We start from the raw sequence: 25219 nt of genomic DNA, 5'->3' as shown, positions 1-25219 counted from the left end.
GCTGTGGCTATTTCAGACCCTCTTTGGTCAATGCAGTACTATTAACCATTATCTGCATCTCTTTCCTATAGGAAAATTATTCCTGCATACTCCCTTGAGGTCAGTAATGGCCAGGTGACTGGCTTTGAACCATGAAACATGAGCAGAAATGACATCTATCATTTTTGAGCTTCAAGAGCAAATGCAGGCTATAATTCATTCTCATGATACAGATTAGTTATGTTCTGTAAAGTCTACAGGTAACGAAGTTGCAAATACTAAGTTATGGTTCCTAAGAGAAACACAGAGTTACATTCCTATGAGCCTCTGGTTACATTTTTGTCAATCTGTCAGTACAAATGGTCAACATCTCAGGAATCTGCAAATGTGACCATACCTTCCATAACTTTGGCTATGACTGTATAGCTTAGAGATTTATACTCTAGGTACTACTTTAGCACTTTCTGGAGCAGGCTCAGGTATAGAAGGGCAAATTTCCTCTTCCTTTTCCTACATGTACTGTATTATTGATTTATGAACATTGAACTCATAGGCAACAGGCTTATAATTCATGCCTGAATAAAGCTTATCTAACACACATTATTTTCTCTGTAAGGCACATCACAGCCTTCTCGTGCTTTGGAACAGGAGACAGCATTTCAGCACTATGCTTGCGGCGATTTTAAACAGAAAAATCACTAACAAGACAGGAAAATAATGTGGAAAAAGTGTCACCAAAGAGGTCCCAACAAAAGCCACTTGTTTACAGTCTGAGAACTGAAACAAGGTGGCAGAGTGTTACCTTGTTTGACCTCAGCTGGAAAAATGCATATAGAATAACTGAAATGTTTCCCTGTTCTGTGCACATCTGTGAAAGACCACAACAGCACTGTGAGCACTGTCCTGGGAGTTACAGGTAAACTTTAACATGAAGTTGAATTTGCAAATAAAGAATCCACAGATGAGGATCAATTCCAGACCTTAATAATGACCAGTGATGTTTCAAATATTGGCTGTTTCATTATTCTGGGTGGTACAGAGACCTCAAATGACCATGGTTGAACACGTCACATGAGTCAGAATTAAATTTTATGCTTTAAGTCTTTTAAAATTTGGGACTGATGGTTACTACAATATATCCCAGCCATCCATGATATAAACACTCCTAGAAACTTCACTTCAAAACTTATCTAATAGACTGACACATCTTTAGAAAGACATATAAAGATGGGTATAGAATATTTAGAAGAATACATAAGAAACCAGAAACTCTGATCACCTCTGGGTAATCGAGATTAGGAAACTGGACTAGTAGTCTACAGTTACTGATTAATGCATTAATTGTTCAAAATTGCATATAGTGCTTTTTGAAAAAAAAGACAAAAATTTATTTAACAATTAAAATTTTTTAAAAATTGAAAGGATGTATGTGATCTGTCTTAAGTCCGTGTTTAGGTCTTTCCTTAAAATTAGGGAAACATCAGCTATCCCACACAGAAAATTTCTCAAAGGCTTACATTATTGGCCTTATCTGTGAATTATTTTTTTATTAGGGGCAGATTATTTCATTACTCATTTTCTCATTGGGGGAAGAGTATGTTATTACTTAGGTAAAAGAAGGTTTTGAGCTATTTTCAATCATATATAATCACTCAAAATTGTTATATATTTTTAGGGACTAACAATCATACTTTTCTGAGACCCAAAAATGGCAAAAGGAAAATAGAGCAGTAGAACCACTGAGAAGCCAGCACAGCTCAGCTTCCTGGACGAGTCACCACATTCATGGTGAGCCTAGTTTGTTGTCAATGGATATCAAATCCATGCAGTCTCTCTACCTTTTTTCCTTAATTAATTTTTAACTACAGTATAATATAACAGTGTTACATTAGTTTCAGTTGAAACTGCAACTATACTGAACAATATAGTTATTCAATAATTCCACACATTACTGATCATGTTCATGAGGAATTCCTCATGTTCATCAGGAAAAGTGTACTCTTAATCGTCTTCCCTGTTTTACTCATCCCCCCAGCCACCTCCTTTCTGGCAACTATAAATTTGTTTTTTCTATTTAAGAGTGGAGTAATACATATGTATGTATATACATATACATACCACATCTTCTTTATCCATTCATCTATTAATGGATACTTGGGCTGCTTCCACATCTTGGCTATTGTAAATAATGCTGCAGTAAACATAGGAATGCAAGAATCTTTTCAAATTAGTGTTTTTATTTTCTTTGGATAGATATCCAGTGGTGGAATTACTGTATCAAATTGCATTTCTATTTTTAATTTTTTGAGGAACCTCCATACTGTTTTCCACAATGTCTGCACCAGTTTGCATTCCCACCAGTGCAGGAGGGTTCCTTCATCTTCACACCCTTCTGACACTTGTTTTTTTGTGTTGCTGATTTTAGCATTCTGACTGGTGTGAGGTGATACCTAATGTGGTTTTGAGTTGTATTTCCCTGATGATGAGTGACACAAGCATCTCTCTAGCAGCTAAACTATCTTGAATATCACAGGGAAATGACTAAATAGTAACAGAGGATGAAATAATTGCCTTCCAAAGATAGTGATTCATAATCTTCTGATAAATGTGATAATGCTACCTCTTTGTAAAACATATTTTGGAATAAAAATGCAGTTTATTTTTTATTTTTTCAGTAATTTTATTATAGCTATCCATTATTTTAACTGAATTTTTGAGGTGATAACAGTACTACAGAAAAAATTTTGAAAATAAAAAAATCTCCCATAATTTCTCTATCTTAAGGCTCATTGAACCAACAACATTATCTTATTCTTATTATAATCTTTCTGTCTTGTCCACAACTATCCATAGATCTATGGAGGAGCTGCATGCGTATCTATTTTCTACATTATATTTTAGTCTGATTCCCCAAAAAATTATCAAATGTCTAATTGAACAATTTTCCTTATAACTGTAGTATAACTTGATGACATTCCTGTACTAGCAAGCCAGTGTCCTGTTATTTAAATAAGATTTCTCAGGCAGCCCGGGTGGCTCGGCGGTTTGGTGCTGCCTTTAGCCCGGGGCCTGATCCTGGAGACCTGGGATGGAGTCCCATGTCGGGCTCCCTGCATGGAGCCTGCTTCTCTCTCTGCCTGTGTCTCTGCCTCTCTCTCTCTGTGTCTCTCATGAATAAATAAAATCTATAAATAAATAAATAAATAAATAAATAAATAAATAATAAATAATAAGATTTCTCCAAATAAGATTTATGTATATTTACATAAGAATAGTTGTATAAACACAATTTATGTGTATTTGTATAAAGAGATTGTTTAGAACATAGCCTACATTCAGGTAAATATACTTTTATTGAGAAATATTATATGCATGTATATTTTATATATATGTATAAAGAGAATGATTACATGAATAAGCATATATATGTATATATAATATGTATGGTGACAATAAGTAGTCAGTGAAAGAATATACAAAGTGATTTCTTTTTTTTTACATTGTGTAAGAAAAAATATACTTCCTTAGCACTACAGTTAAGAAAGTTTGAGGTAGGGATCCCTAGGTGGCTCAGCAGTTGAGTGTCTGCCTTCAGCTTGGGGCGTGATCCCTGGATTCAGGATCCAGTCCCACACTGGGCTCCCTGCAAGGAGCCTGCTTCTCCCTCTGCCTATGTCTCTGCCTCTGTCTGTGTGTCTCTCATGAATAAATAAATAAATCTTTTAAAAATAAATAAATGTAAAGTGAAAAAAAGTTTGAGGTAATATTTCCAATATTTACATATATAAATCGATTTGAATTGAGGGAACCCCGGGTGGCTCAGCTGTTTAGCACCAACTTCAGCCCAGGGTGTCCCAGGATCGAATCCCAGTCAGGCTCCATGCAGGGAGCCTGCTCCTCCCTCTGCCTGTGTCTCTGCCTCTCTCTCTCTCTCTCTCTCTCTCTCAATAATAAATAAATAAAATCTTTAAAAAAAAAGTTTAATTGAACTTGAATATTGAGCATGCTGCAAATCACTATTTTTTAACTGCTACCAAGACTTATGTCCTCTGACACAGGGCTGTTTAGGCACACAAACCTAACTTAGTAACACTGAGTGTTAACTCACTCAAGGAATAAAACAGACCTTGTGTTTTGCTATGAGCATAAAATCACCATTATTCATTAAAATCACCACAACACTCACAGGAATTGCCAGTCTGATACCTTATTCTAACCATAAAATTATTTATCATTTTCAGATTATTTCCAGTTACCCTGTTAAATTATGAAGCTTCATTTCTAACATTGGAGGAGGAAGGAAACAGATGACCAATAAATAAGAAATCTGGCTACAATTTGTTTAAATATATACATGTTTAAAAATTATATCCTCATAGTATTAGGTATTATACTATATGTTGGCAAATTGAATTTAAATTTTAAAATGTAAAAAAAAATTTCTTTCCATAAAAAAAATTTTAGATAAACTTTTTAAAAATTATTCTTCATAAGGAAGAAGCAGAAAATTTAATCTCTATTTGATTAAATTGTCTTCGATTGAAAGTATTGAAAACAAGGCATTTAGGGGATCAGGTATTTGAAAAATCAAAGATGTAGTTGCCTTGTAGTGTTAATAAGCTTTCAATTTCATTCCAAATTTCCACTCTTTCCCACCATGGGAATTTTACCTAAATCCCCAATCCTTGTGCTCTCAAATTAGTTACTGACTTCAACCAGAGTCATATGTTTCTTTATTCATCATACAGGGAAGCAGAAATATGTTCACTTCTTGCTCTAAGTCTTGGGCTTTCTTTTCTTTGAACTAACCAATTCCCTTGTCAAAGTAGACATCAGGAGAATGTGATCCCATCCCCTGATTTGGCATGTAAGAGGACTTAATCCTACCTATATCATATGGTTGAAAGATCTGATTAGGAAAGAGAATAGGGATGCCTGGGTGGCTCAGGGGTTAAGCATCTGCCTTTGGCTCAGGGCATGATCCCAGGGTCCTGGGCTCGAGTCCCTCATCAGGCTCCCCACAGGGAGAGTGTTTCTTCCTCTGCCTGTGTGTCTGACTCTCTCTGTGTGTCTCTCATGAATAAATAAATAAAATCTAAAAAAAAAAAAAAAAAAAAGGAAAAGAAAAGAAAAGAAAGAAAAGAAAAGAAAAGAAAAGAAAAGAAAAGAAAAGAAAAGAAAAGAAAAGAAAAGAAAAGAAAAAGAAAATAAGTAAACAGTTTCCAGGAAAATAAACGCAATATCTGTATCTCAACTGACATATGATGTGACTATGATAGAAGTAAAATGGTGAAATCTGTTCAGATTCAAGTCACAGTTGTAAAGAACAGCCACAGAATTTGCCAATATATCCAATGGTGGAATATTTGAGGGGATTATAGAAAGTAAGGATACCTCAAAAATTTTAGACTCATTAAGAGGGTGTATATAAGAGCCGTTTACTGAGCTACAGATAACAAGTAGAGGAACAGGGTTGTGTTGAGATGCTGAGAGTTCTTTTTTAAATATAACCTTGATGCATCTTTTAGACATTTAAGAAGAGATAGAGCTCAAACTACTAAATATATGAGTGTGGAGTTCAGGGCAGAGGATCAAAGCCAGAGATAGAAATTTGCTATCTTCATAAAATAGATGATACTGAAAATCACTTCCTCTCTTGATTTAAGTAGACCTATCACCAGAGAATACAACTGAGAGTACATGAATACAATGTAATTACTGCTGAAATAAAACAGTTTTATCCTTACTGTGGGCTTATGTAATTCTTTCTTTTTAAAAAATAAAATATGTATTCACTAAGAAGATGAGTATAATGAGATACTGATATCCTAGAATAAACTTATTAATCAGTTAGCCCAGTATCTAAAGCTTCAGTATTCTTTTCTTTTCTTTTCCTTTTTTTTTTTTTTTTTTTTTGAGAGAGGGAGAGAGAGAGAACAGGTATGCATGTATACACGGAGGTGGGGAAAGGTAAAGAGAGTGGGAAAGAGAGAATCTTAAGCAGGCTCCATACCTAGCACAGAGACCCAGGGGGACTCAATCTCACAACCCTGAGATCATGATCTGAGCTGAAATCAAGAGTCGGCAACTTAACTGACTTAGCCACCCAGCTGCCCCTGAAGCTTCATTCTTCTTAAACTGATCATAAATGTGTTGTTTCAAATTACTTCTGTTACAAGTAATTTCAGCCAGCCTGGAATCTTGAAGAGTATCTTAATTGGTATTTTTGAAAGGAATACTGTATGACAGACAGAAATCACCATTTGGTATTATAAATGATGAAATAAATAAGGTAACTGCATAACCGTCTCTGTGAATTAGGCCCTAAGAGTTCTTCCATGGAATGGAATGACTCTAAGCAATGACTCTTAATCATTCTCTCTCTTCCAAGAGCAATTAGATGCTGAATTGTGTCAGATTACAGATGATTGCAAAACTATATCCCAAAACATAGTTTGTTTGCCTAGGTCATTTATTCTGGTAATGTGTTTTTATTTCAAAATGGTGTGTGAACAGTGATGCTTTATTCTTGAACATCAATCTTCCTTATTTTCTAAAATGCCAGTGGTGGGGGAGGTGGTCCAACATTGTGGAGTGGGAAGACCCTCAATTCACCTCTTCCCATGGGACATACTAAAATCAATACCTACGGAAAAGCCAATTCCTCTTGAAGAAGAACTAAGGGTCAAGTGAACAGCTTCTACCCCGTAAATAATACAGGGACCACACAGAGAAGGGTAGAGACATAGATACATAGTGATCCCTAATGTCATAACCCACCATAGAAAGGATTATCACTGAGGGACCCGCACACAGACTTGCCCAAGCTAGCTTGTACATAAAAAAACAAACGAACAAACAAACAAACAAACAAAACAGTGTATTAAAGGGCAACTACACTTTAAATAAAGGAAATAAATTTTCTAATCCTAGATCAAACATCAAACAGATGAGGGAACCACTAGAACTCTCTGGAGTTGGAAATGTTGGCAAGTGCCATTTTTAAAATTCCTCTTCCACCTTCATAACATGGACAGAAGCAGGGTCCAGGTGCTCTAAGCAAACTGATAAGGCTGCCTCAACATACTCCAGGCTCCTGGCCATACCAGCTGTCACGTATTCATAAGGCAGATTCCACCCCCGAGCCATGTTCCTGCTCCAGCTCCAGTTCCAGCTGCCCAGAGCAGTGCACCCCGGGACATCTCAGCCCAGGCCTGACCCAGCTATCTTCCTCACTGTGGCCCCTACCAGTTCTAGCTCCTGGCATTCTGCCAAGCCAGTCCCAGGACAGTGTACTCTAGGATGCCCTACCCAGGACCCACTCCAGCACCAGCCATCCAGTGTTGGTGAGGATACGGACAAAAGGAAACTGGCATACACTGTTGGTATGAATGTAAATTTGTGCAGTAGCTGTGGAAAATAGTATGGGGTTTCCTCAAAAAAAAAATTAAAAATAGAACTACCATATGATCCAGCAATTACACTTCTGGGTATTTATCCAAAGAAAACAAAAACACCACTTCAAAGAGATAAATGTACCCTTATGTTAACTGAAACATTATTTACAATAGCTAAGATATGGAAGCAACCTAAATGCCCATAGCTAGCTGAGTGGATAAAGAAGATGTGGCATATAGTATATAAAGAGAACAACACCGGTTGTATCATCAGCCTATTGACTCATTGTTAATAAAGTGGTCCTGTCTGATATATATATATATATATATCCAATTTTTATCAAACATGCATAATACTGGCACCTTGGATCATTATAGCTACAATAAGAACTTAATAAATATTTTATCAAACCAAAACAAGAGTCACAGTTGTCTGTATGCGACTGTCAATAATCTGACTACTGACAATTGAGTGAAGCAACCCTCTTTCTAACTGGAGCTTTAAAAAAAAAAAAAAAACATTTATTTATTCATGAGAGACATACAGAGAGAGGCAGAGACACAGGCAGAGGGAGAAGAGGCTCTCTTTGGGGAGCCCATGTGGGACTCAACCCCAGGACACTGAGAATTATGCCCTAAGCCGAAGGCAGATGCTCAACTACTGAGCCACTCAGGTGTCCCTCTAAATGGAATTTTCATTCCAATTCTAAAATAGAAAAACTAGTTTCACGAGTATTTTTTAAAATCTTCCTCCATTATCTGAGTGAGTATTTTGACAGATTCACCATTCAATTCAGTATAGATTAGTCACTGACTTTTTAGCTAAAACTCAAAATTTATAAAACTGAATTTGCTATCTTTCCCCAAATCAGCTAACCCCAGAGGCAGACCCATTGCTTATATTATTTTCAAGCACCCAAGTCTGAAAATCTGGAATTATTTTAACTTACCTCTCACTTAAGCTCTCAACACATGTACTCAGCAATCAGGTTCTTATATTTAAAAAGTTAAGCATTTAGGGAAGCATGGGTTGTTCAGTGGTTGAGCATCTGTCTTTGGCTCAGGTCATGATCCAGTGGTCCTGGACTCAAGTCCTGCCTCAGGCTCCCCGTGGGTAGCCTGCTTCTCCCTCTGCCTTATGTCTCTGCCTCTCTCTCTGTGTGTCTCATGAATAAATAAAATCTTTTTAAAAAATAAGCATTTATTGTACACTGTGTGTGGAGGGTACAAAAATGACTACATTATATTTGCACTTCATGAACTCACAATACTTGCATTTATTCCTTCATCTACATTTTTACTGCTGCTAAACCAAGATCAACCAGCTTTCTTGACTCTACCCTCTCTCCTATCCAATTGATCCTAAAAATTGCTGCCAGATTAATCTCAGCAAAAACACTTTTGCATATGTTATGCTCTTTCTCAAAAATTTGTAATCCTTCTTTTTTCTTCAGAATTATGCTATATATCCTTACTGGGTATTCAAGGCACTCAGCAATATGTTCCTCATCCAACTTTGAAGCTCTCTGTCCAATCCCCCAAACCTTCTGTTCCATCCACTCTAGTCTACACACTACTCCTACACAAAGCATATAAGCCTGAGCTCTCATCATCTCCCTTGCCTGCAATTTACACTTCCCCAAACTAAATGCATCCAAGTAGAATAATACACATTTAAGAATATACAATATTTATACCTCTAAATAAGTCCTTTAAAAAAACAGTAGCCACTTATTAAATAAAACTATCTATATATACCTTTAATTATATATTTCATTTTTCCATAGGTTACATATGCCTTGAGATTCCTAATTTTGAGATATACATAACTAACTAAGGATATAGAATATATATTTAAAAGCTTATTAGATATATGTTTGAATGACCTCTCCTCTGTGCACAACATGTGGAAGTAGAATTTAGATATTTAGTATTGAATGTCTTTAAAAATTGATAGACTACAGATTTTTATCATAAATAAGATTCCCTATAATTTAAATCTTTTTTTTTTTGTATAATTGAAGGCTTTATGCTTTTTATTGAGTTTGGCTTAGAGTTAATTATACAATGTTAATTTATTACTGTGAATGTAAGTCCTTACATTAATTCCTCCTTTCTTTTCTTGTCTTTTTATTCTTTTGAGATGGAGAGAGAAAGAGAAAGAAAGAAGAGAGTCAGGGGATTCCTGGGTGGCTCAGCAGTTTAGCACCTGCCTTTGGCCCAGGGTGCGATCCTGGAGTCCCGGGATCGAGTCCCACGTCAGGCTCCCGGCATGGAGCCTGCTTCTCCCTCTGCCTATGTCTCTGCCTCTCTCTCTCTCTCTCTCTCTCTCTATCATGAATAAATAAATAAATAAATCTTAAAAAAAAAAAAAAAAAGAAAGAAGAGGGTCAGATGGGTAGAGAGAAGGAGAGCATCTCAAGCAGGCTCCATGCCCAGCAGAGTTGGAAGTAGGGCTCAATCTCACCACCCTGAGGTCATGACCTGAGCTGAAATCAAGAATCGGATGCTTAATCGACCGAGTCACCCAGGGGCCCCAATAATTCCATTATTATACTCAAAATTGTAGAATTTGGGACCAGAAGGGGTGTGATAGTACTCAGATAAAAAAACACTCAGGGCTAGAGTGTTCCTGGAAGGTATGTATGAAGTGAAATTAAGTATTATTAATCCATAACTTCTCTCATAACTAACCCAAGACACGTAACAATACACCACAATTTAAGGATAATGGATATCTATCTAAAATTACTATTAGGTATTAGAATTTTAGTGTTAGTTTATTTGGATGGTGAGAAGAAGCCTCTACCTATTATATCTCATTCTTTTACCATTATTTTAGAAGGAATAACTAAGAACTGAATCCTAAAGTAAGTCTTGAATAGACAAGAATTCATATCTAAATGGTCAAAAACTTCCTTTATATGGAATCATAATAAAACAATAATAACGTTAACAATAATGATAATATTTTTGGTAGGATACTTACTATGAGACAATTTTTTTCTAAGACTTTTACGTGGATGCATACATTAAGATCAGACAAAAAAAATCCCTATGAAGTGATTTCTAGTATCAAATCCATTTTACAAATGAGAAATGTAGGGATCCCTGGGTGGCACAGCGGTTTAGCGCTTGCCTTTGGCCCAGGGCGCGATCCTGGAGACCCAGGATCGAATCCCACGTCGGGCTCCCGGTGCCTGGAGCCTGCTTCTCCCTCTGCCTATGTCTCTGCCTCTCTCTCTCTCTCTCTCTGTGTGACTATCATAAATAAATAAATTAATTAAAAAAAAAAAAAACAAATGAGAAATGTAAAGCTCAAAAGCTAATAAACTTGCTTAAGGGCGCACAGTATTTTCTAACCATAAACATCTACCTCAAAGGTTTTGTTTTTATCTACCACGCCCTCCTATCTATTACTATTTCAGAAAAGGAGTCTTATTTGTGTGGGGACATCTGACTCCTATTTCTCAAAATGGAAAACAGAGAAAAACAGTTTACCATTCTTTAGTCATCAAACAGTCAATGCAAATCTCTGGAGCTAATTGGTCTAAAATTTCTTTTTTTTTAATAATAAGAGATGATAATACATTTATAAAATTCATACAACCTCCATTTTGAAAGATTTATGATTTTAGTGACATAAAATATGCTTACTTTTTCTGGAATGGTTAAACAAATGGGGTCATTTCACTGGACTCCTTCCTCAGCTGTTCTTGTTAATTCCTGAGGTTTTATTTTTCTGCTGGGGAGATTCACCAAGTTTGAAGTAAATATTCAAGATACTACATACTCTTCTCTTTGTAGTATTTAATCTGATAAACAGAAATTATGCCAATACAATGGAAAAAAACAAAACAAAACAAACCTCCAATCAGGAAATTGTTTCTGTGTCTCGTATCAAAGGCTTTGATAGAAGTGATAGAGTGTACAATTTCTGGCATGATTGACTATCCACAAGCTTTTCAATAAAAGAGAAAAGACAAATATATAGAAATGATAAATATAAGTCAGTGTAGAGTCCCTTTGATGGTCTCTAAGGCAGCCTTAATTTTTTAAACTTGTTCATGATTGATGCTTTGAGAAAGAGGGAATTTCATTAAAAATAACTGAATTCCAGAGTTTCTGCATATACAAAAATTTAATGTTACAGGCTTTTATTATGGTGTGTACAGTATGTGAGGACTTGTATTACAGTGTGTGCTAGTATGCGAGGACAAAGGACTCCCTGAAGATGGCCTCAGCTTATATGTGTCCATCGACTGCCTACTGTCAAGACACTGCATACTCAGAAGGAGCTCAAAGATGTGGCAGTGAGCTGAGATATTCTTTTTCTTCCATTACAACACTAACCAGCATTTGTTAGTAATTATAGGCAAGGAACTAGCTAACCACTTTTCATTTAATCTTCACTCATCCTCATGGCAGCCCTCTAAGCAAAGTACTATTTTTAATTCCATTTTGATAGGGAAATGAACATAAAGAAATTAAGAAAGTTGCCTAACTAGGACGTATTGGAGCACATATTCTAACCAAATTATTGTATGATTCTAGAATCCATGTTTTCTTAATGGAGCAAGAGCTCCTATGGCCTTTAGTCACAGAAAGTGAACAAAACCCATCTGTGATTGGGCTTGAATTGGGTTAACATAATGTACCCAATTGGGTCCTCAATGCTGTGAAAGTAAAGACTGAAAGTAAAGACACTGGAGTGGGAAACCAGACACCCAAGGGGACTTGGAGAAGTAAGAATTCTGTGGTATGGGCAAAACAGAGGCAAGATTGGCCACAGGGAAGTCTCTACCAAAATTCCAGAAAGATGGTTCTAGAACTTCTGACTTCCTCTTTGGCCTTATCATGCTGATACCTAAATGAAGAAGTCTAATAGCTGTTTCCTCAGCCTCCATCTGATTCTATGAGCCAGAGTACTTAATTCCTCAATCTTTGCCTAAGAGATTTAAGGAGAAAAAACATCCCTGTGAGTATGCTTCCATGACCTCATAGAGACATCATTAATGAAGAATTTTTCCCATTTCAAAGGGATAAAAATTTATCTCCTGAGCAATCCTACCCCAAATTAAAATGCAGCACCCTGATGGAAAACTCTTCCCAAACCATATTCCACCTCAACCTCCTTCTTATCACACTCAATGAATCACTCATTTTCAATGACTTTATCCCTCTAGAGAGAACCAGAACAGGTAATTGACATCATTCTTAGAGTAATTACCAAGGAACAGGTTAAGACACAAAAATATTAGCATGCACAAATTGATTATACTAAAGCTACATCTGAGAAGAGTAAATTTAAATAGAATTAAAATCGTACAAACACACACAGATTATTGTTGTAGTTGTTTTCTGCAGCTATGGGAGTACATTGCTGAAAAGCTACCAAACCAGTGGTTTATTATCTACTTTGGAAAACCATATATTGTGTATAAATGAACTCAGAGGCTGACACTTGGCAACAGTGGCAAAATGAAAAGCAAAATACAAGACAGCTCAGTTAAGAATTCTGAAGCAAAAGCTCACATTTGATATCAGCTTTACGTGGGGCACAGCCATAGCTTTTTATTATGTACAACTGCTGGTTCAATTTCATAATGCAGAAAACTGCTTGACACAACCCATAAACTAGATTCACTCTTTCTGTATCAAATACAAATTTTATTTTCAAATACGTTACACTTATACAAATAGTAACTGGTTGTCTGAAAGGGGCTGATGTCTAATGACCTCCCAACTCCTCTGCATGCAGCTCAGGGCCACCCATGCTCCATTAAAACACCATCTGCCTCTGGTCCTCTAAGCTCAAGGGATTTTTCCACCTCTGTCTGTCACCCATGTTTATCCTTACTTCAGTCTAGTTTCCATTGTTCCCAAGTGTTGCAACCTCTGCAGAATCTTTCACTCTTTTTACTAAGGGCACAGTTAGGCTGTCTGCTGGGCTTTGATTTCAGATTCCCCTGCCACAACCTCCAGACTGCCTTGCTGTACACATTGCCCCTAGTAGGCAAGTCCCTGCCAACCCACCAAGTTCCCTGGTAGGTGTCCCCAAGCCTGATTCCCTGTTCCCAAAGACAAGAGGGAGATCAATAGTAAAGGTCCAATGTTAGCACAACAGAAGTTACAATTTCCCAGCTTCCTTCAGAGATTTGCACAAGATGAGGTCATATGACAGGCATGATTCAAATATCCTTAAGGGTGTCTGGCTGGCTGCATTGGGAGAGCATGTGTCTCTTGATTTTAGGGTCATGAGTTTGAGCTCCCCAGTATAGAGATGACTTAAAAATATACTATTTATATTTTTTTTAAAAAAGAAATATCCTTAGAGAAGAAAAGAAATTCTACTCATATGTGTTAACCTACAGTACAGACTAATTATGGCATGTAATGACATAAATGTATTCACTAGCTTTGTGAGCTTTGTTCACAGTGCTTGGCCTGAGGTTCTTTTTATTTCAAGCTATTTCAAGACCCATGCACACAAACAAGCTATAAAATTGAGCCACTTAGAGCAAACTTTACAATAAAAATATGTGAACCACCTGTATAATTTCAAATTTTCTAGTATCTACATTTAAAAAATAAAAATGCAGAGGTTCAATTAATTTTAAAGATTTTATTTACTTACTTTTATTTTTAATAAAATAAGTTATTTATTTATAAGTTATTTATGTATTATTTATACCAGAGAGAGAGCACAAGAGCACAAAACAGGGGGAGGGACAGAGAAAGAGGGAGAAGCAGGCTTCACCTGAGCAGGAAGTCTGATGCAGGACTGATCCCAGGACTCTGGGATCATTACCTGAGCTGAAGTCAGATACTTAATCAACTGAGCCATGCAGGCACCCCAAGATGAAATTAATTTAATTTAATTTTTTATTTTTTTAAGATTGTATGTATTTATTTGATAGAGAGAGTATGAGTCAGGGGGGGGAGGGCATAGGGAGAAGGAGAAACAGACTCACTGCTGAGCAGAGAGCCCAACATAGGGATCTATCTCAGGACCCCAGGATCACAACCTGAGCCAAAGGCAGATGCTTAACTGACTGAGTCACCCAGGTGCCCCTTTTAATAAGATATTTCATTTGACCCAAGAGATCCAAAATATTAATTCAATAAACAGATTATATATAAAAAAAACATAAAAATTATTGAAATAACACAAAAAATTGTGATAATTTAGATTTTTTAACAAAGTATTTGAAATTTTGTGCTTAGAATGCATCTCAATTTGGACTAGCCACATTTTAAAGTGTTCAGTAGCTCCATGTGGCTACAGGCTGACATACTGACAGCACAGCCTTAGAGGAATGGATATTTGATATTAATTTCCCATAAAAAGAATTATTTCTGTAATGAGAATGTATTCCTTAAATAAAATGAGACAAAATTTCATGCTTATTAATATCCTGAAATAAAAGTATTTCAATCTCACCATAAACAAGTCCTCAGTTGTCCAGTATTGACATGTAATCATGAGCTATAGTTTTGTATTCTCATTGTTGCCAGATAAAAATTTGAATTCTCTCTTTCTAGGCGAGGCATCCATCTGGCTAGATATTCCACATAAAGCTGTCTCAGGCTTCTCTATGGAAATATGGCTCCAGAACAAGGGAAGACAGATTAATGGAATAGTACATTCAAGCAAAAAGAATATATAACAACAAGGCATTAGAATTAGTGTATTTTCAATTATCTTTGCAATTTCAGGGATGACACAACATTTCCACAAATTCTTGTTTCCTTAATTAACTTTTTAATGCTTTCTTGTCTCCTTATCTCTAAACAACTCTACAAATTTAATAAGAATTGATTTCATCATATGGATTTTCTAAGTAGAAAACCCCTACTTCTTTAAAAGGTCATTTGAGAAAAGCCTTAAAATTTATAGGAAAGAGATACTAGCATTTTTCTTTTAAGAAGCCAAAAAACAATATAAAAATCTCTTCCTCTAATTCATTAAGCAACACCACAGTTTTGTATTCATTCATTCAACCAGCAACTTTCAAATAGACACTATGGGCCCTATTTGTGCATGGAGTATAAGTACAACAAAGAACTGATTCCAGCCTCTCCCTAGAAGTTTATATTCTATCAGAAGCATCAAACCATGCACTGTCTGTATTCCTATTAGAAGGTGCTCTGAGAAAAAGATGCATAGGCCATGTGGGAAGGCAGCAAGAGGGTACCTAGCCTCACTTAAGTGAGCCAAATAGCTCTTTATGTAATAACAGCTGAACTGAGACCTGAACAATAAAAAGACATTTTAAAGCCAAAGTAAGGAAAGAGAGGAAAAAAGACAGTGTTACACGAAAGGCAGGTTCAAGTAAGGCAGCTTTTCATGGAGCTTTAAGAAGGTTTGTCTGGCTGGTCTGCAAGTAGGAGGAAAATGTGACTAGAAATAAGGTGGGGGAATGAAGTATGCAGAAGTCAAATTTTGAAGGATCTAATAAAGCCAATCCATGGATGAGGAGCCACTGAAAGGATTTATGTCAAAAAGCGGTTTATTATATTATGTATTATATAAGTCATGCTGGGGGAGCCTGGGGGCTCAGTCAGCTAAGTGTCTGCCTTTGGCTAAAGTCATGATCTCAGGTTCCTGAGATCAAGCCTTGCATCAATGACAAGCAATATGGGAGTGAGGAAAGCTCATTGAACAAATAGTACACTAATAACTGGCAATTACCTGGAAATTTAGTGACGAGTGATAAAAGGAGGATATGATCATGGTTTCCAGGTTTCTTGCTCTGGCACTAAATCAAATGGGTAGTTTAGGGCCAGAGCACTCTGGGTGGTAATGCAATTCACTGAAGCAAGGGATCTCATAATAAATGCTAAATCAAGCCCTTACTGTGTGCCAGGTATTGTACTTGTTTGACATATGGAGCAATTTAATCTTCACAACAATCGTATGAAGTACTAGAATTATACCAACTTAACTGCTGCTGCAGTGGAAATATGGAAAGTTTAATAACTTGCCCAAGACCACACAACTAAGCAGATGTCAGAGCCTAGGTTGCACTACAAGCATCTGTCTCCAGAGATAGCAGTCTTGGCCAATACATTCAAAATATTTTGGAAATACAGAAATCATGTAAAGCCTATTTTCTGATATTTTCTTTTGCTTCAAGATGGTTTCAAAGAATGTCACATTGTTGCCATAGTTTCTGAACTATTCCTAAGAAGAAATGCATGCCCAAAGGTATTTATTTTTTAAAAACTTAGCAGGGGTTCCTTAGTGGGTGCAGCAAGTTGCGCATCAGACTCTTAGTTTTTGCTCAGATTATGATCTCAGGACCATGAGACAATCCCTGCCCCATGAGGGCTCTGTGCTTAGCATAGAGTCTGCTTCAGATTTTCTCTCTCTCACTCTGCCTTTCCCACTCATGCTCTCTCTCTCTCTCTCTAAAATAAATAAATATTTTTAAAAATTGAAAAACTTTATTCAACTAGAAATTGCCCAACATCTGAATCCCTGCTCAACTAGCCAACATGGTTCTTGCAGGACACTTAATATAAAAATGATAAAACATGGCCATTCATGAAGGACTGTAATATTAAAAGGAAACATTTGTCATTTCCATTTGAAGCTGTGAATCATATGAGTGGGTTCTTGTTAGGGTGACCATAGCTCCAACTGGCCCAATACAATAGTGGTTTATGCTTCTTATCAGCAAATAATTACCAATAGTTCCTTATTTAACTCTCAGACATACTCTAGTTTAGAAGATAAGTTATTTGGTAATCCTATGGGTTGGGCACATAAAGAAAACATTCCTGTAACCTGATACCACATGTATATGTGAGTATGAGCGGGTATGCCCACTCACACATGTGCTCTTACCAGGAATTTATCTCTAATTGCTGGTGTGGGAATTCCTTGGTTTAACCAGGGTCCCTACGCTCCTAGATACTCACCTCACTGACTTCCCCAGCCTAAAGAGCTACAAATTACTCTAAAACCAAAATGAAGGCTACAACCCTCTACTACAAAACTCAAGAATTTTAAGGTTAAAATGTGGGAACTAGGAGATTCAGAGTGGCACAAATCGAATATTCTCTCATCCTAATTTTGGAGCTAAGATTTTAAAGATTCCAATTACCAGGGCAATTAAGGAGAGAGAAATGACACAGTTAAAACAGCAAGACACAAAGCACAGTAGCACCAACCATATCAAGGGCAGGAATCCAAGCAGTATCCCTGCTGTGGTATTATATACATAACCTTCTGGTATGACCAGTTGCCAAAGGTCATGCATAGCTCATCAGGTGATGACCTACTTAGATAGGACTTTACTCAGGCCTTCCATGTGCTCCATCAGACCCATCCTCAGATTGTAGAATGTGTTATCCAGAGGCCAAGCACTTGAACAAATTTGGACTCTTGAAGGGGCAGGTGATGATGTGGAGGAAAAAAAACCTTTCCCTTGACTAAAGTGAGATAAAAATGTTACTAAATATTTATTTTTTAAAGATTGCATTTATTTTAGAGAAAGAGAGCAAGAGAGAGAGCGCACAAGCAGGATGAGGAGCAGAGAGAGAAGCAGGCTCCCCAGTTAGGAGGGAGCCTGGGATCATGACCTGAGCCAAAGGCAGACGCTTAACTGACTGAGCCATCCAGTGCCCCTAAACATTTAACTTTATTGTGTTTCACCAAGAAGGGTTTTTCATTTCCTTTCCAGTTACTTTTCAAGAAAAAATAAAATTACATAATGCTTTTTTACTCCTTATTTACTCCTTTCAATGAGTGGAGCCAACAGACTCTGAACAGTATTAAAGAGAATAAGAAATCTCAGCGATGAATAGCCTGAGTTACCATAAAACTAGACCAGGGATGGTCTAGTTACCATAGGGGACCAGGGATGAGCCTCTGTATTTTTCCAGACCACGATCTTTCCAGGCAGAATGACACGTTCATTTCCATTTAATGTCAGCTGAGCACAATGAATGAATGTTTATTTATTTATTCCACAAATATTGATTGAGTCCTTCCCTTGTACAAAGCATTGACATAAACACTTAGGATACATTAGTGAACTGGCAGATTGTATTTCCCAAATATTTCTGCATCTGTAAATCCACCCCACATGTTTTCTTGTGATGTGAGGATGAATCTGGCCATCAAGAGTCCAGGGCCTCTGATTTCAGCAGAAGGGATGTTGTATGATTGGGGGGGTTAGGTTATAAATGATGACACAGCTTCTGACTGATTTTCTCTCTCTTGGAATATGCACCTAAGGAATCCTCAGATAATACCTGAAAAGCCTGACTAAACAACACCATCTCCCACCCCTTATACTTATACTTCCTTGAGTTGCCCACTGGTGATGATATTTACAAGGATCATAGATCAGATAAGGTTGGCAAGTAGCAGCAGGAACACCAGCATGAGAACCTGAAGATTCTCCATGGAGCCATATACACAATTTTCCTCCTCCACCTTGGATCCTCATAAAATATTTCTATGCACAAATATACACATGTGCATAAACACACACACACACACACACACACACACCCCTTTCGATCTAAGTCCCCAAACATGTGACTGATAGAAGTTTTAAATGATTCCAGCCCCTAGACCTCATCTTGCCCATCAGACATTGAAAGGAACCCACATATACAGACACTGGCAGGCCCCAAACCCTATGCCTTGACATATCACTAACTAGAATAAATGCTGTTTAGTCATTAAGTTTTGGGATGGATGGATAGGCAGCATTAAATAACCAGAACAAGAGATAGCAAAGCCTAATTGGTAGCACCTGCTGATTTCTATTATGTGAAACTCCCACCATGGCTGACTTCCATCTACTAAAGGGTTAAAAACTGATTCTCAAAATTCAAAATTCCCTATTAACAATCCTCACAAGCCAGTGTGAACCAGCACAAGTACAACACTGTTTGTCCTTTTGGAGCTTATAATCTAGCAAGAGGGGGCTGGTTCAATATACAGAAATTTAACAGTGTAATTCATAGTATCGACAGACTAAAGGGGAAAAAATCATCATACAAGTACAGAAAAGTGACATAGTTCAACATGCATTCATGTTAAAATTTTTCATCAAACTGAGAAGAGAGAGTAATTTTCTTCAAAACCCTATAGCTAACATTATACTTAATGGTGAAAGACTAAATGCTTTCTCTTCCAAAATAAGAACATGACTGGATGTTCATTGTCATCATTCCTATTCAACATTATTATTGAGGTTCTAGTCAGTATAATGAAGTAAGAAGGAAAAAAAGCATATGGATTGGAAAAGAAGAATCCATATGCTTTTTTATCGATGCAGAACCTGTTTATCTGTGTGAAAAATCTCAAGGGGTCTATCAAAGACACTACTAAAACTAATAATTGAATTCAGCAAATTTGCAGAATACAAAATCAATATACAAAAATCAACAGTGAATCTGTAGGCTAGAATTGAAAGGTACAGAACACATTAAAATACTTAGCTAAAATATTTTTTAAAAAGTGAAAGATTTGCATACTAAACACTACAAAATCCTGACAAAAGAAATTTTAAAAGTCTAAAGAGGGATCCCTGAGTGGCACAGCAGTTTAGCGCCTGCCTTTGGCCCAGGGCGCGATCCTGGAGACCCGGGATCGAATCCCACGTCGGGCTCCCGGTGCATGGAGCCTGCTTCTCCCTCCTCCTGTGTCTCTGCCTCTCTCTCTCTCTCTCTCTCTCTCTCTCTGTGACTATCATAAATAAATAAAATTAAAAAAAAAAGTCTAAAGAAACAAAGTATAAGCAAATATATTGTGATCATGCATTACATAATATTGGTAAAATGTCAATTCTCTGGAAACTATCCTATAGACTTAATAATTCCAGTTAAAATCTTGTCAGTATTTCTTATGGAAATTGGCAACTGGTTCCAAAAGTATATGGTGAAGCAAAAGAAGTAGAATAATCAAAACACTTCTAAAGAAGAGCAACAAAGAAGGTAGATTTATACTACCACGTTTCAAAATTTAACATCAAGCCACAGTAATCAATATACTATGGTACTGGAAGAAAAAAAATGAACATATAGATCAATGGAGTAGAATTTAGACTCCATAAATAGATCCCTACATACACTGTCAATTGATTTTCTACAAATGAGCAGCTCAAAGGATATTCCTTTCAACAAATAGTGGTGGACAACCACAAACATAGGTAAACAAAATGGACCTTGACCCTTACTTTGTACCATCTTCAAAAATTAGCTCAAAATGACCATGGGCTATAGAATAAAATGCAAAACCTAAAGCTACAAACATCTAGATGAAAAATTAGGAGAAAATCTTTGTAGTCTCCAGTTAGGTAAATTGATTTTAGGTAAGACATCAAAAGTGCAATTCATAAAACTAAAAAGGGACAGTGCTGTAGTGGATGGTTATTGAGGATATTCATTTACCAGTATTGTGTGTGTGTGTGTGTGTGTGTATATATATATAACATATTTTATATATATATATATATATATATATATATATATATATATATATATATTAATGTTATACAAAGAAATTCCATGTTGCATTTGTAGAAAGGGAAAGTAAAACTTCAGATGTTAGATCTTTACTATGAATCGTTCTTTCTCTGTCTTTAGCTGAACCACCCTGTACCGTTCTCTGTTCAATTAATTGCCAATGGGATCCTTTTTTAGCAAAGTCTTACCTTTGTATTTCTATGCTAAAAACATTTAAAACCCTCAAAAAAAACCTAGCTTTAAAAAAATTCATGGCTTTTTTTCTTCTCCACTATCATGATCCACTATCCTTCATATCTTGCACTGTACATCCCGCTCCATTAGTGGGTCAGTAGTGCAAGGGTGTTACTGGAAAACTGGAAAAAACTAAAGCTATGTGCCTATGGAAAATATCAAAACTGGCCAGAAAGGCTCCCTTCCAGGACAAGATCTCATCCTGAGAAGAAAATCCTGGGGGTAAAATCAAAACTTCAAAAATGTGACCACACATGTAATGTGGCTTTTAATTTTCTGTTGATCTGGAGTGGTAGCTCCAGAGACCCCAACATGACCAAGCATGAGTAAGACAAGAGAATTTACAGATCTATGTGCCCTAAAAGGAATTTGCATGAAGCTATGAGTAACAATTTTAATAGTCCTGTCTAACATATTTATGAACATGCCTATGGAAGTTCACAGACTGTAGAGCAAAGCTCGGCTGTATTCCTCATCTTGTCTCTCTTCTCAAAAATGAATCACAAAAACTATCAATAGTGTAAGCCACTTATCTGTGTGTCATAGTTCTGAAGATTCTCCATTAATTGCTACATCAAAGAATTTTCATCATTAGTCAGCTTTGAGCTCTGCATGGACCTATAGTGAAAAAAAATGTCCACATTCAAAACCATGAGGACAGTATAATGAGAAAGTACACACATTTTAAATTAAAATAGTAATTCTCTAAAAACTTGTCTGCAAAGAATAGTTTATATCTACCTATCCGCACCATATCTTGCACAAGCATTTCTAATGTTTGAGACTTAAACTATGCTCCAAAAATAATTAAATTTCTCTGAACTGCCAAATAATATTGGTTTGTAAATTCTCTTTAAAAATTTTGTTTAAACTATGTATGTAATAATACCTTATGTATGTAATAATACCATACATATACCATATGTATGGTATTATATGTAGTAGAAATTAATACCCATGACTACTCAAGGCTTAAAATATCATAAATGTACACAGAGAATACTATTTGCTATAGTTACTCTCACATTCTCTTGGAGGAAGTAGCATTCAGTTCTATAATTAAGACTAAAAAGTAAAAAATCTGAATTAAGTTGGATATACTTTTCCCAAAATACATTTTCTTAAAGCAGTAATGAAGTATTAGGTTTCTTTAAAAAGAAAAATAAAGAAGGAAAAAGAAAATAAGTGAAAAGGAAAGAAAAGTATTATATTCTTCAACTCCAGAATACAAATGAGAGAATGATATTTTAGGTAAAATTCAAATAAAACCCAAAGTTTAATTCACCCAAGTTATAGGATGCAACTATAATGATTTGTTTGTTATCTGGGATAAACTATTATTTGATGAGATGGGCAAAAATTCTAAAATTTCAAGGGATAGTGCTGGCTTTCAGTTATATTGAGTAAATAGGAATAAGATTTTTTATTATTCTATAAATCCAGATTTCTTCATGAATATTTTTCAGTTTCTTGCTCTTTACTACCCAGAGTTTGTGACCAGTCATTTTATAAGCCTACTTCTATGGAAAACCATATGTAATCAATCACAGCAGTCATTAGAGATTCTGATCTTCTATCTAGCCACACTGCATTTGGTTTAAGATGTAAATGCTTGAATGTACCAAAAAATTTATGTCAAAAAGTGGGCATCAGAAGCTAAAATCAGGAATCAGAAGCTCTTGTTAGCTCAATCAGAGATTCAAAACTGCAAAGGCCTAGTGCCCCAAATGCTCCATTTGCTATTGGAGTTACACTCTTTCCAGGACAATAGACTTCAAGTCCCTTAAGAGCGGGTGTAATATAGTTTGATTTTTGTACTTCCAATGTTAAGTGCAGTCCCTGGCACATAGTAGGTACTAAATAAAGTGTACTGAACATATGCATAATTTAAAAGTTTGAAACATGTACACATTTTCCACAGCCAGCAAAAAAGAATGCAGACCTCAAAATCGTGAAAGATCTTAACCATTTAAAAGCGTGGTCTCATGAATCATGGAAATAACTTGGTAAGGAAGAAATGCATTAGAGAAAGAAAATAGGGTTGTTGTTTTTTTTCTGATTTCTTCTGAACTCCTCTTTTTTTCTTTCTCTTGCAATTTAGTGGTCTGCATAATCCACAATCTTCTTGTTTTATTTCTGATATAACAAAAAATATATCATTAAGAAAATGCATTTATTAATATTCTAGAAAGAAAAAAGAGAATTTTACACTTGAGTCCCTGTCTGCATCAGGCACCTTATAAACATTATTTAAATTATTCTTCACAAGCACAGTCAAAGGCAGTGATTACTATCATTATTTTAGAGATAAAGAAACAGGAAGGCAAAAATATTTTATCAATTTGTCTTGAGCAAAACAATGGTTAACAAATAAAACAGCATTTAAACTCAAAGGATTTTGACCCCAAATCTCATACTCTTTCCCTATCTCTAAACTCTACAAAATAACTAATTTAAGGCAATATTGCTTATATTAAAAAAGATTATTTTCAATAAATTTATCAAACACTTTCTTAAGAGAGAAAACGCTAGGTGAATTTACAATACTAAATCTATACAAAAATTATTTAATAACTAAAATTTGCAAATACAGGCTGTCTAAAGTCCACTATCATCAGAAATCTAAAGCCAGTGACACTTCAATAATATAGATACAGAAGAAAGAGAATCAGAAGTAAGAAATTCAGGACCTATATTAAACTTTGCCATTGATTTTTATGTCATCTAATCACATTCTACTAGTAAATCAACCTGTTTTCTAATCTTACAGTATGAAATTTTCAATGCTGACCACCTAACTATGATATTTGAAAACTAGCTATTTTCTTATCTAACTTGCTAAATTCTTCAAAATATATGTACACAAATATAAAACAATTAAAATTGACTCAAAAGCAAAGAATGTTGAGAACAGAGATAGATAAGCAGCTTCAAATCTTCCTCTAACCAGCACAGAAAGAAATTCACTTATTTTTTTTAATTATGAATGACCCTTTTCATTGATTTTCAATTACATATTTTGCTAAGAATTATATAGAAAACTGCAAGACTGGTAATTTATTAGAATAGAAACTAAACCAGGAATTCATTCATCTTCTTTTCTAAAAGCAAGTATCAAAGAATTTGTAAACTCTTGGAGAATAAAATGGTTGATAATGTCAATGGAGACTTTTGTTGTTATTCATGGTAGTTTTGGCAATGAAAATGGCATGGTTATTATATCTAGGTTCCGTGTAACATAATAACTCCAAATGTATTTTTGAGATCTATTTCATTTTTTCAGACAAATCTACTATGAGTCAGCAGTTGGCTAGATGGTAGGGCTACAGAGGTAAGAAAGATAAAATTCCTGCCTTTGCCCTCATGGAACTTACATTACAATGTGAAATGGAAAAGAAATAATTAATAATAAATAAGCTAAAAAAAAAAGCTGTATCACAATAAATTCTGAGATCAAAATAATAAGGGATTTTTTAAATAAGTACATGTATGGGGAACATTTAGTCAACAGTCCATGTCAGGAACAAATAACAATAGCCCTTTTACTGTTGTATGAGTTGTCTACCTACAGGAATTTTTTTTTTAATGGAAAGGAAGGCAATATAACTATTGTTTATCCAATAAATCCATTTTCATATTTTCTTCTGTATGTAAATTAAAGGGTAACCATAGTAAGACTTAAGACAATGTTTTATGATAGTCATCACTATTTTCACTTTTATTTAAAATTTTTTTCTTTTTCCATTTACTTTTTTCATCCCCTTTACCCATCCTCCCAGTCAACAGCCCCTACCTCTGGCAATCACCAATCTATGCATTTTGTTTTGTTTTTCTGTTTGTAGATTCCATATATAGGTGATATCACCCAGTATTTGTCACTTTTGTCTGATTTATTTCTCTTAATACAATATCCTCAAGGTCCATCCTTGTTACAAATGGCAAAATTCATTCTACCATATGGCTGAATAATAGTCCATTGTATATGCACTCCACAATTTCTTAATCCATTCATCCTTCAATGGACACTTACATTGTTTCCATATCTTGGTATTGTAAATAATGTTGCAATGAACATGGGGGTGCAAATATTCTTTCAAATTAGTGGGTACTGTTTTCTT

At 35.7% G+C, this 25219-nt stretch overlaps 1 protein-coding gene across 15 annotated transcripts in view; it reads right to left on the bottom strand.

Moving 5' to 3' along the window:
* The window catches only part of LOC144321967 (uncharacterized), a 381290-nt gene that overhangs the window by 292278 nt on the left and 63793 nt on the right, over positions 1 to 25219 (bottom strand). The window contains exon 3 of one of the 15 annotated variants that reach the window (XR_013387510.1): positions 11034 to 11121. The exons of 13 other annotated variants lie outside the window; for them this stretch is intronic. The gene's annotated coding sequence lies outside the window, so the exon portion shown is untranslated. The remainder of the gene's footprint in view (positions 1 to 11033; positions 11122 to 25219) is intronic. One more of the 15 variants, XR_013387512.1, reaches the window with a different exon arrangement.

The sequence above is a fragment of the Canis aureus genome, chromosome 10, assembly GCF_053574225.1.
Source record: "Canis aureus isolate CA01 chromosome 10, VMU_Caureus_v.1.0, whole genome shotgun sequence".
NCBI classification, from domain to species: domain Eukaryota; kingdom Metazoa; phylum Chordata; class Mammalia; order Carnivora; family Canidae; genus Canis; species Canis aureus.
The sequence above is the reverse complement of the archived record's forward strand: the minus strand, read 5'-3'. Positions and strand labels throughout refer to the sequence as shown.